We start from the raw sequence: 12870 nt of genomic DNA, 5'->3' as shown, positions 1-12870 counted from the left end.
TGCCAAATCATATGAAGAATGCAACAAAGATGCAGAATCATCTGGCCAAGTGCATAAAGTTCCCTCAGCGCTCACAACAAGCAACCTCTGACAAAAGTCCCTCTACTTCTATTCAAGGTGAAAATGATGAATCAGACACCTTATCGATAGCAACAGCTCATGGTCCTCCTGGAATCAGAAGTTTTTTTGACTCAATGGAGGAACGTAGCCAGAGAATTGCTGATGAATGTCTTGCACAAGCTGTGTATGCAACTGGTTCACCTCTGATGCTCACAGGCAATGTTTATTGGAAGAGATTTCTGAATGTTCTTTGCCCAGCATACACCCCTCCAACCAGACATGCTTTATTTACTCATTTGCTGGATGCAGAGTTCAACAGAGTTCAAGTGAAGGTCAAGCAAATCATAGAGAAAGCAGACTGTATTGCAATCATCTCTGATGCGTGGTCGAATGTTCGTGGACAAGGAATAATTAAACTACATATCCACCCCTCAACCAGTATTCTACAGGAGCACAGACACAAGGGATAGCAGACACACCGGTCTCTACATTGCAGATGAGTTAAAGGCAGTCATCAATGACCTTGGGCCACAGAAGTTATTTGCACTGGTGACAGACAATGCTGCGAACATGAAGGCTGCTTGATCTAAAGTGGAGGAGTCCTACCATCACATCACACCCATTGGTTGTGCTGCTCACACATTGAATTTGCTCCTCAATGACATCATGGACTGAAAATAATGAATACACTCTACAAGAGAGCCAAGGAAGTGGTTTGGTATGTGAAGGGTCATCAAGTTATAGCAGCAATCTACCTCAACAAGCAAAGTGAGAAGAATATGAGGACCAGATTGAAGCTGCCCAGCAACACCCATTGGGGTGGTGTTGTCATCATGTTTGACAGTCTCCCGGAGGGGAAGGAGTCTCTCAAAGATATGGTCATATCACAGTCTGCCGATATGGACAGCCCCACCAAGAGGATCCTCCTGGATAATGTATTTTGGGAGAGAGTGGTAAGCAGCCTGAAACCTATAGCGGTAGCCATTGCACAGATTGAGGGAGACAATGCCATCATGTCTGATATCTGCTTGCAGATGTAAGAGAATAAATCCGTACTGCGCTGCCCACTTCACTGTTGCTCCAAGCAGAGGAAACTGCAGATCTGAAATACATCAAAAAAGCGTGAAGACGTCTGTCTGCCTGAAGCCCATACACGCCGCAGCGTACATGTTGGACCCCAAGTATGCTGGCAAGAGCATCCTGTCTGATGCAGAGATCAACAAGGCCTATGGTGTCATCACTACTGTGTCTCGCCACCTTGGCCTGAATGAGGGCAAGGTTCATGGCAGTCTGGCGAAGTACACTTCCAAGCAAGGGCTTTGGGATGGAGATGCAATATGGCAGTCGTGCCAACATATCTCATCAGCCACCAGGTGGAAGGGACTTTGTGGATCTGAGGCTCTTTCCCCTGTTGCCTCCATCTTCCTCCAAATCCCACCAACATCAGCCGCTTCAGAGCACAACTGGTCCTTGTTTGGGAACACACACACCAAAGCACGCAACAGGCTGACCAATACAAGGGTTGAAAAATTGGTGGCCATCCGGGCAAATTTGAGGCGAGCCTTCCTTAACAAGGTTGGAAAGTGACAGTGAAGATGAGGCCTCAGAGTCTGATGTTCAGAAGGTGGACATTGCAGAGGTCCAGGGAGAAGACATGGAAGCCTGAGAGGAAGACAACCAAAGCTTAAGTTTCTAGACTATCATTTTACAGATGCATGTTGAAAACGTTTTTAAGAGATGTGATGGATCATTGGGGATCATTCAATACTCACTTTCTTTTGTTCAATTTAAGTCATGTTCAATTCGTAACTAAACATTTTTTTTTAAACTTATATTGGAAGGATTAAATAATTTGCAATTATGTCCACTTATTATATGGTAAAATGTTTGTCTGTCTCCATGTGATATGGTAAATATATCCAATGCAAAAACCTACATTTAAATGGCATTAATAATAATTTGCATATATTTCCATTAATTCCCATATATTCCTGTTAATTCCTATGGAAAAAGTTTCAACCTCTGAATATTCCCCAAAATGTGTAACCCTAGACACAGCATATTTCAAGCCGGGTTTGCTCCTACACTGCCTTCAGAAAGTAGGCACCGTAGGAGTGCACTGGAGTAGGTTTTCATCAAGGATCTCTGTACTTTTCTCCATTCATCTTGTCCTCGGATCCTGACTCGTCTCCCTGTCCCTGCTGCTGAAAAATATCCCCACAGCATAATGCTGCCACCACCATGCTTCACCATAGAGATGGTGCCACGTTTCCTCCAGACGTGACGCTTCAGGCCTAAGAGTTCAAGCTTTGTTTCAGTCCTTTAGGTGCCTTTTGGAAAACTCCAAGCGGGCTGTCATGTTCCTTTCTACTGAGGGGCTACTGTCTGACCACTCTATCATAAAAGGCATGACTGGTGGAGTGCTGCACATATGGTTGTCCTACTGGAAGGTTCTCCCAACTCCACAGAGGAACTCTGGAGCTCTGTCTGAGTGACCATCGGGTTCTTGGTCACCTCCCTGACCAAGGCCCTTCTCACCCGATTGATCAGTTTGGACGGGCAGCCAGCTCTAGGAAGAGTCTTGGTGGTTCCAAACTTCTTCCATTTAAGAATGATAAAGGCCACTGTGTTCTTGGGACCTTAAATGCTGCATTCATGTTTTGGTACCCTTCCCCAGATCTGTGCCTCGACACAATCCTGTCGTCTCGGAGCTCTACGGACAATTCCTTCAACCTCATGACTTGGTTTTTGCTCTGACATGCACTGTCAACTGTGGAACCCTATAGACAGGTGTGTGCGCCTTTCCAAATCGTGTCCAATCAAGTGAATTTACCACAGGTGGACTCCAAGTTGCAGACCCGTCTCAGGGATGATCAATGGAAACAGTATGCATCTGAGCTCAATTTCGAGTCTCCTAGCAAAGGTTCTGAATACTCATGTAAACTAGGTATTTCTGTGTTTTTGATTTGAGACATTTTAGATATTTTCTAAAAATCTGTTTCATTATGGGATATTGTATGCAGATTGATGAGAAAAAGGCTGTAAAGTAACAAAATGTTGAAAGTCAAATGGTCTGAACACTTTCCGAATGCACTGTATGCATAAAAATACGTAGAGTAGTACTCAGTAATGCGTTGCATGTGCACCAAACATAGCACTTTGTATTCAGGACAAAAAGTTAATTGCTTTGCCACATTTTTTGCAATATTACTTTAGTGCCTTGTAGCAAACAGGATTGTTTTGGAATATTTTTTATCCTGTACAGGCTTCCTTCAATTAGGTTAGTATTGTGGAGTAACTACAATGTTGTTGATCCATTCTCAGTTTTCTCCTTATCACAGCCATTAAACTCTGTAACTGTTTTAAAGTTGGCCTCGAGGTGAAATCCCAATGTGGTTGCCTTCCTCTCCGGCAACTGAGTTAGGAAGGACTCACCTTGTAGTGACTGGGTGTATTGATATACCATCCAAAGTGTAATTAATAACTTCACCATGCTCAAAGAGTTATTCAATGTATTCTGTCTTTGTTTTTACCCATCTACAAATAGATGCCCTTCTTTGTGAGGCAATGGAAAACCTCCCAAGGTCTTTGTGGTTAACTCTGTGTTTGAAATTCACTGCTCGACTGAGGGACCTTACAGATCATGTGTGTGGTACGGTTCTGAGGTAGTCATTCAAAAATCATGTTAAACACTATTTCATTAAACACTAATGATGTGACTTGTTACGCAAATCTTTACTCCTGTACTTTGGGCTTGCCATAAAGACTCAAGACATTTCAGATATTTTTTTTTAATCCACTTTGACATTATAAGGTGGTGTATTCAGGGTTGGTTAAGTTACTTTCTAAATGTAATCCGTTACAGTTACCTGTCCAAAATTGTAATCAGTAACATAACATTTGGATTCCCCAAACTCAGTAACGTAATCTTGATTACATTGTTACATTTAGATTACTTTCCCCTTAGGTGGCATTAGAAGAAGACAAAAATGTATGTTACCAATTGAACAACATCTATTGCAGTATAAATCAATGTTAAAGTTTACATAGCTGGCCATATATGGATGTTACATTTTACTTTATGGGTTGGTTATGTAGGCTTCTTCTAACCCATCACTCTACTGCATATATTAATATGATTAAATTAGATCTTTACATTAAAAATCTATCAGTCTATCAGAATTTCAATCACTCCAATAAATATTATACCCCTTGATCTTCAAGAATAGGACTTGGAAATATGGAAGTATAGATTAGCCAAATGGTTTTACCTGAGCATAACCCCAAAACTAAGGGCTTATTAGCCAGCCCTATTCTGTTGTTTATGATTTAGTTGTCATGGAGGACTGATCTGGCTCATTGATTCGAGTTGAACAATAAATGCTGCTCTCATGGAATGGCATGCTTTGAGCACTACTGAAAAGTGCAATTTACATGTGAAAAATGTATGCCAAATTCTGTATTTGCTATAGGCCTATTGTTTACCTTTTTGTTGGCGACACTGCAGCTGCAGCTCATATGCAGCTGTTTAAAAGGCCAATCCACAGACGAAACAATAACGAAATGGTCGACCCGCCTCTGTTTTGGTAAAAAGCTGAGGGATGGGCCTGGAGAAATCGTTACCACTAAGATTAATAGACAGAGCGATATGGATGCAAGGACTGACCATTCATGATAACAAAATTATTGTTTTAACCATGTTATGAGGCTATAGGGTGTTTGTTTACATTTACAATGTTTACAAACATTGGAGTAAAACAAGTTTATATGTTGGGTTCTCATAGAGTGTGACCTTTGAACTAAACTCATGAGGCATTTTGAAGTTATATTCTTCAAGAATCAATGGATATATGCAGTACCAGTCAACATTTTGGACACACCTACTCATTCAAGGTTTGAGCATGTGTCCATTAGGGCCATGGATTATTGTTTTTATCACCATGAATTAGATTGAACAATAAAAGCCCCACTTTTATTCCATAGGCTGGGATCGGCACTTTACAGCTGGTGCAAGAGCACATTTTTCGCTGGCTGTCCACTGGTTTCAAAAACAAAGATTGCTAGGCAACTTAAACTTCTTGAATTCAAGCATTACTGGGTTCAAATACCACTCTAGATTTGTGAACAACAATCCACAACAACCATAATCCGTAAAATACAAATATCTAAATGAGAGAGCAGTAGTGTGATTCAAATCAATGCGCTATGTAGATATCAATAATAAGTGATATCTGTATTAGAGGTCGACCGATTAATCGGAACGGCCGATTAATTAGGGCCGATTTCAAATTTTCTTAACAATCGGAAATCTGTATTTTTGGACACAGATTTTTTTTAAATATTTTTTTACACGTTTATTTAATCTTCATTTAACAAGGCAAGTCAGTTAAGAACACATTCTTATTTTCAATGACGCCCTAGGAACGGTGGGTTAACTGTCTCGTTCAGGGACAGAACGACAGTTTTTCACCTTGTCAGCTCGGGGGATTCAATCTTGCAACCTTACAGTTAACTAGTCCAACGCTCTAACCACCTGCCTCTCATTGCACTCCACGAGGAGACTGCCTGCTACGCGAATGCAGTAAGCCAAGGAAAGTTGCTAGCTAGCATTAAACTTCTCATAAAAAACAATCAATCATAATCACTAGTTAACTACAAATGGTTGATGATATTACTAGTTTATCTAGCGTGTCCTGCGTTGCATATAATTGATGCGGTGCGTATCATTGCTCCAATATGTACGTAACCATGTACATCAATGCCTTTCTTAAAATCAATACACAGAAGTACATATTTTTAAACCTGAATATTTAGCGAAAAGAAATCCAGATTAGCAGGCAATATTAACCAGGTGAAATTGTGTCAATTGTGTCACTGTACAGTGGGGCAAAAAAGTATTTAGTCAGCCACCAATTGTGCAAGTTCTCCCACTTAAAAAGATGAGAGGCCTGTCATTTTCATCATAGGTACACTTCAACTATGATAGACAAAATGAGAAGAAAAAAATCCAGAAAATCACATTGTAGAATTTTTAATGAATTTATTTGCAAATTATGGTGGAAAATAAGTATTTGGTCACCTACAAACAAGCAAGATTTCTGGCTCTCACAGACCTGTAACTTCTTCTTTAAGAGGCTCCTCTGTCCTCCACTCGTTACCTGTATTAATGGCACCTGTTTGAACTTGTTATCTGTATAAAAGACACCTGTCCACAACGTCAAACAGTCACACTCCAAACTCCACTATGGCCAAGCCCAAGAGCTGTCAAAGGACACCAGAAACAAAATTGTAGACCTGCACCAGGCTGGGAAGACTGAATCTGCAGTAGGTAAGCAGCTTCGTTTGAAAAAAATCAACTGTGGGAGCAATTATTAGGAAATGGAAGACATACAAGACCACTGATAATCTCCCTCGATCTGGGGTTCCACGCAAGATCTCACCCCGTGGGGTCAAAAATGATCACAAGAACGGTGAGCAAAAATCCCAGAACCACACGGGGGGACCCAGTGAATGTCCTGCAGAGAGCTGGGACCAAAGTAACAAAGCCTACCACCAGTAACACACTACGCCGCCAGGGACTCAAATCCTGCAGTGCCAGACGTGTCCCCCTGCTTAAGCCAGTACATGTCCAGGCCCGTCTGAAGTTTGCTAGAGAGCATTTGGATGATCCAGAAGAAGATTGGGAGAATGTCATATGGTCAGATGAAACCAAAATATAACTTTTTGGTAAAAACTCAACTCATCGTGTTTGGAGGACAAAGAATGCTGAGTTGCATCCAAAGAACACCATACCTACTGTGAAGCATGGGCGTGGAAACATCATGCTTTGGGGCTCTTTTTCTGCAAAGGGACCAGGACGACTGATCCGTGTAAAGGAAAGAATGAATGGGGTCATTTATCGTGAGATTTTGAGTGAAAACCTCCTTCCATCAACAAGGGCATTGAAGATGAAACGTGGCTGGGTCTTTCAGCATGACAATGATCACAAACACACCGCCCGGGCAACGAAGGAGTGGTTTCGTAAGAAGCATTTCAAGGTCTTGGAGTGGCCTAGCCAGTCTCCAGATCTCAACCCAATAGAACATCTATGGAGGGAGTTGAAAGTCCGTGTTGCCCAGCAACAGCCCCAAAACATCACTGCTCTAGAGGAGATCTGCATGGAGGAATGGGCCAAAATACCAGCAACAGTGTGTGAAAACCTTGTTATTGACCAAATACTTATTTTCCACTATAAATTTGCAAATACTGTTACACTGGCAATACTAAAGTGCCTATAAGAACATCCAATAGTCAAAGGTTAATGAAATACAAATGGTATAAAGAGAAATAGTCCTATAATTCCTTTAATAACTACAACCTAAAACTTCTTACCTGGGAATATTGAAGACTCATGTTAAAAGGAACCACCAGCTTTCATATGTTCTCATGTTCTGAGCAAGGAACTTAAAACGTTAGCTTTCATACATGGCACATATTGCACTTTTACTTTCTCTCCAACACTTTGTTTTTGCATTATTTAAACCAAATTGAACATGTTTCATTATTTATTTGAGGCCAAATTGATTTTATTGATGTATTATATTAAGTTAAAATAAGTGTTCATTCAGTACTGTTGTAATTGTCATTATTACAAATGAATAAATAAAAACCGGCCGATTAATCGGTATCGGCTTTTTTTGGTCCTCCGATAAATCGGTATCGTTATCGGCATTGAAAAATCATAATCGGTCGACCTCTAATCTGTATTGCCGTAAACTACACCAGTGGACTGTTAGCTAAAGAGACTGGTACTCAGACTACCAAAACACAGGGAAGACAGAGCAAACTGCATGCTGAATGCAGAAGAAATATGAGTCCCAACTCAATCTATTAATTACAGAGTAGGCCTAATAGTGAGTGACTAGTGAACAGTGCAGACCAGTGCTGAAGCAGCCAAAGGCAAACCTGAGTAAGACCCCTGTTGGGTTTTTATATATGACTGATTGAGTGGATTAGAGGTACTAGATGCCCCATGGACGACAGCCCCATGCTAAGGCCCTTCACTCTCACACACATCTGCATGTGGGCGAGACACACGTGGACACGCAAGCATACACACACATAAATAAATATACACACACTCAAAACATAAAAACACACAGTACCAAGTTGCAGACAGGAAAATAAAGGGGGTTATTTGGGGGCTATCACCAACACCAGTTGCAGAGTTTCAATAAATGACATACAGTGCATTCGTAAAGTATTCAGACCCCTTCCCTTTTCCCACATTTTGTTACGGTACAGCATTATCCTCAAATGGATTACATCTCCCCCCTCAATCTACACACAATACCCCACAATGACAAAGCAAAAACATATCTATATATATTTTTTTTAATCTTTGCAAATGTATATATAAAAAAATAGTACAGAAATACCATATTTACATAAATATTCAGAACACAGTGGTCTCCATCATTCTTAAATGGAATACGTTTGGAACCACCAAGACTCTTCCTAGAGCTGGCCTAGCCAAACTAAGCAACCAGGATTGAACTTGCGTCACGTCTAGAGGAAACCTGGCACCATCCCTATGGTAAAGCATGGTGGTGGCGCTCAGAGCGCTCAGGACCTCAGACTGGGGCGAAGGTTCACCTTCCAAAAGGACAATGACCCTAAGCACACAACCAAGACAACGCAGGAGTGGCTTCGGGACAAGTCTCTGAATGTCATTGAGTGGCCCAGCTAGAGCCCGGACTTAAATCTGATCGAACATCTCTGGAGAAACCTGAAAATAGCTATGCAGCAAAGCTCCCCATCCAACCTGACAGAGCTTGAGAGGATCTGCAGAGAAGAATGGGAGAAATTAAATATTTATTTTACTAGGCAAGTCAGTTAAGAACAAATTCTTATTTTCTAGGAACAGTGGGTTAACTGCCTTGTTCAGTGGCAGAACGACAGATGTTTACCTTGTCAGGTCAGGGATTCGGTCTTGCAACCTTTCGGTTACTAGTCCAACGCTCTAACCACTCTAACCACCTGTTGCCCCTGGAGGGCGGGAGGTGTGCGAAGCTTGTAGAGTCATACCCAAGAAGGCTCGAAGCTGTAAACGCTAGCAATATATATATATATATATATATATATATAAAGATGCTTCAACTGAGTAAAGGTACAGAGTAAAGGGTCTGAATATTTATGTAAATGTGATATATCCGCTGTTTTTTTTATACATTTGGAAAATGTCTAAACCCCTGTTTTTGCTTCGTGATTATGGGTTATTGTGTGTAGATTGATGAGGGGGAAAAACGATTGAGTCAATGTTATTATAAGGTTGAAACGTAACAAAATGTGGAAAAGGCAAAGGGGTCTGAATACTTTCCCAATGCACTGTAGGAGTAGTGGCCACCAGCAGACATCATTTGTAAACAAGTTCCTTACCAGAGACAAACACAAATTAGTATTCCTGGTTGCCAGCAGAAGGGAGCTACATAAACTCAATTAAATGCAAAGCAGAGCAGTGTCCAAAACACAAGTCTAATCCACAGAGAAAGAGTGAGAGCTCTGTCCAAGGTTCTTTCCCTCTCTAGTTAAACAGCATAGGGGGAGGGTGTGTGTGGGAGGTGTGTTGCGCAGCTTCTCTACTAGAGCTAATCAAAAGCTTTGAATAACTAATATACTGATTTAGTCTGGGATTAAAAAGAGAGAGTGGCAGGGTTATGAGCAGTGAGCACCAGTTGTTAGCCGGCCAGACCAGGTAGTGAGAGTGAGGGCGTGAGGAATGTCTGAGTTATTCTGGAGGGAGGGCCATGTGGGCCGTGGTTGGGGCAGGAGACAGGAAGAGGACGAGGGTGGGTGTATAAACAGTTGAGGGGGCAGTAGACAGCTGGTGGGAAGGCAGGAAACCTGAGCACCCCGAGAGGAGAGTTAACCCTTTCCACACCAGCTGGGACAACAGGACAGGAGGCCACAGGCCACAGCCTGAACAGACATCATGTCACAGCCCTTTGGTCTGACAGTGGCGGTAAGAAAAAAAGACTGCATTCATTCGAACCAGAATGGCCCATCTTGCAGGAGTCCACCTCCTTTTTCTGAAGCATGGGGCAGCTGATTGAAAAACTATTTTAGATATTTCTTATTTCTTATATTACTTTCACATACATTTCGAAGTAAGTATTTGGAGAATTTCTTTGAAAATACAAGTAGATGCATTATGAAATGTATTTGGAAACTATTGGCATGCATTTGAAAATACTCAAATACACAGACGTGTATTTTCAAATAGAAAGACGTGTATTTACAAATTTTCAATTGTGTTAAATGTATTTGTAAACATGTAGGCTATTTGAAAATAGTTTCAAATAGCCTAGTATTTATAGTAATATCACGGCTGGCTGAAGGACTGGACCAAGGTGCAGCATGGTAAGCGTACATTTTCTTTTTATTAAAAATGACAAAGACAAAACAAAGACCCCCCGAAAGGTGCGGACTCCGGCCGCAAAACTTGACTCTAAAGGGGAGGTTCCAGGTGTGCCTTCTTACGGTGGCGGCTAGGGTGCGGGACGTGGACCCCTCTCCACCTCAGTCTTGGCCCACTTAGGTGGCAGCGTGCCGCCGCTTAGGTTGCAGCGGGCCCCGGACTGAAGACCCTCGTAGAGGGTGTCTCTAGACTGAGGGGCTGCGGCTCTGGCAGCGCCGGACAGGCGGGAAGCTCTGGCAACGCCGGACAGGCGGGAGGCTCTGGCAGCGCCGGAAAGGCGGGAGGCTATGGCAGCGCCGGACAGGCGGGAGCACCTGGAGGGAGGAGACGGAGAGACAGCCTGGTGCGTAGTGGAGGCACCGGATACACTGGGCCGTGGAGGCGCACTGGCGGTCTCGAGCGCAGAGCTGGCCCCACCCGTTCTGGCTGGATGCCAGCTTCCCCCCGGCAAATGCGGGACGCTGGCAACAAGCATTCCGGCCTGTGAATACTCCGCCTCGGTACCGTGCGCATCACCCCACAGCACGGGGCCTGACCAGTCCCATGCTCGCCACGGTGAGCACGGGGAGTTGGCTCAGGTCTGCTTCCTGTCTCTGCCACACTCCCCGTGTGCCACCCCAAAAAAATGTTTGGGGCTGCCTCTCGGGCTTCCTTGCCAGCCGTGTTCCCACATACCGCTGGTTCCTCTCTCCGGCTGCCTCTGCTCTCCTAGCTGCCTCCACCTGTTCCCATGGAAGTCGATCCCTTCCCGCCAGGATCTCCTCCCATGTGTAGACTCCCTTGCCGTCCAGAACGTCCTCCCATGTTCAGGAGTCCACCTTACCATGCTGCTTGGTCCGTTGGTGGTGTGAAGTTCTGTCACGGCTGGCTGAAGGACTGGACCAAGGTGCAGCATGGTAAGCGTACATTTTCTTTTTATTAAAAATGACGCCGACAAAACAAAGAACAAAACCAAACCGTGAAGCTTTGGGCTATGTGCCCTGAACAAAGTCAACTTCCCACAAAACAGGTGGGGGAAAAGGGTACTTAAGTATGGTTCTCAATCAGAGACAACGATCGACCCTGATTGAGAACCATACCAGGCCAAGACATAGAAATACAAAACATAGAAAAAAGGACATAGAATGCCCACCCTAGTCACACCCTGGCTTAACCAAAATAGAGAATAAAAAGCCTCTCTATGGCCAGGGCGTGAAGTAAATTATTTGAAAATACTTCAAATAGTAGTTAATTTGCCACAATATTTAAACAATTCTAAAAGAAAAAAATAATTTAAAATGTCTGCTTCCGTAGACGGCACATGATTTCCTTTAGGGCAGCCCACCATGTTGTCAGACATGGTAAGCCATGTAAGACGCTTATCAATGTGATGCAATCACCTTTCTTTCTTCTGAGGGCCTCAGATAGGTATTTTGATCTTGGCATGATGTATTACCACACACCCATATGGTTAAGACCAAACCAGACCAAGTTTCTAATCTTTATGGATGGCTGGACCCTCCCCAAGTTACTCTCTAATCATTTGCACCTGCTTTGGTACACCTGATTCTAATTTGAGCCATTTTATGATATGGTAAATGTACGGGGTCTACCAACTTTTTCCGTATAAGGAAATTGCATTTTTATTTATTTTAATTACATAACATGTTTAAAGTTACATTTGTTTGTGTGATTTGTTAAATTATGTTACCTTTATCAATGAATGTGGTTGAAATTTAGCTCAAATATCCATTTGTCCAAATATGTAAAAAATATATTATAATAATAAAAAAATATCCATCTTAATGTGAGGTTAAATAAATCCCAAATGAAGATAAGATGACAACTGGCAGCCCACCACTAGTTCAGACCCTGCTCTGCTTTGAGTGCCCATTGTAAGCTAGCAAACCACACTGGTCGCCGTCTGTCCCCCTCATAATCTCCCATTTGCTGGCTCCCAATCTTGCGCTCTGGCACCCTGCCAGCCACATGGAATTCATGGCTCTATGTGGGACTGCTAAAAAAGGCAAGGCAACCCAAGTGGAGGTGCAGCCAATGGCAGCTGACCTGTCCACTTGCTCGCTGTAAAATAAAGGGAATGACCTAACGTAGCAGCCCGACCCTCCCCCTCTGGCAGTGACACATTGCTCTCACCCCTCTCCCACATCCACTAAAATGTGTCACACTCTCTCTCCCTCCCTCTCTCCATTTCACCAGACACCCTGTTTAGGAGTAACCTTGTGATAAGATTGCATATCTGAGTAAATTAACTTTCCATTATCTCAATGACACTCACTTGTCACAGGGTAATTCAGCCCTCTGCCCTGCTGCAGCCCTCCAAAGCTCACATTGTGTCCAGAGAGACAATACAGTGG

The sequence above is a fragment of the Oncorhynchus keta genome, chromosome 36, assembly GCF_023373465.1.
Source record: "Oncorhynchus keta strain PuntledgeMale-10-30-2019 chromosome 36, Oket_V2, whole genome shotgun sequence".
NCBI lineage: Eukaryota > Metazoa > Chordata > Actinopteri > Salmoniformes > Salmonidae > Oncorhynchus > Oncorhynchus keta.
This window is presented reverse-complemented; position numbering follows the sequence as displayed.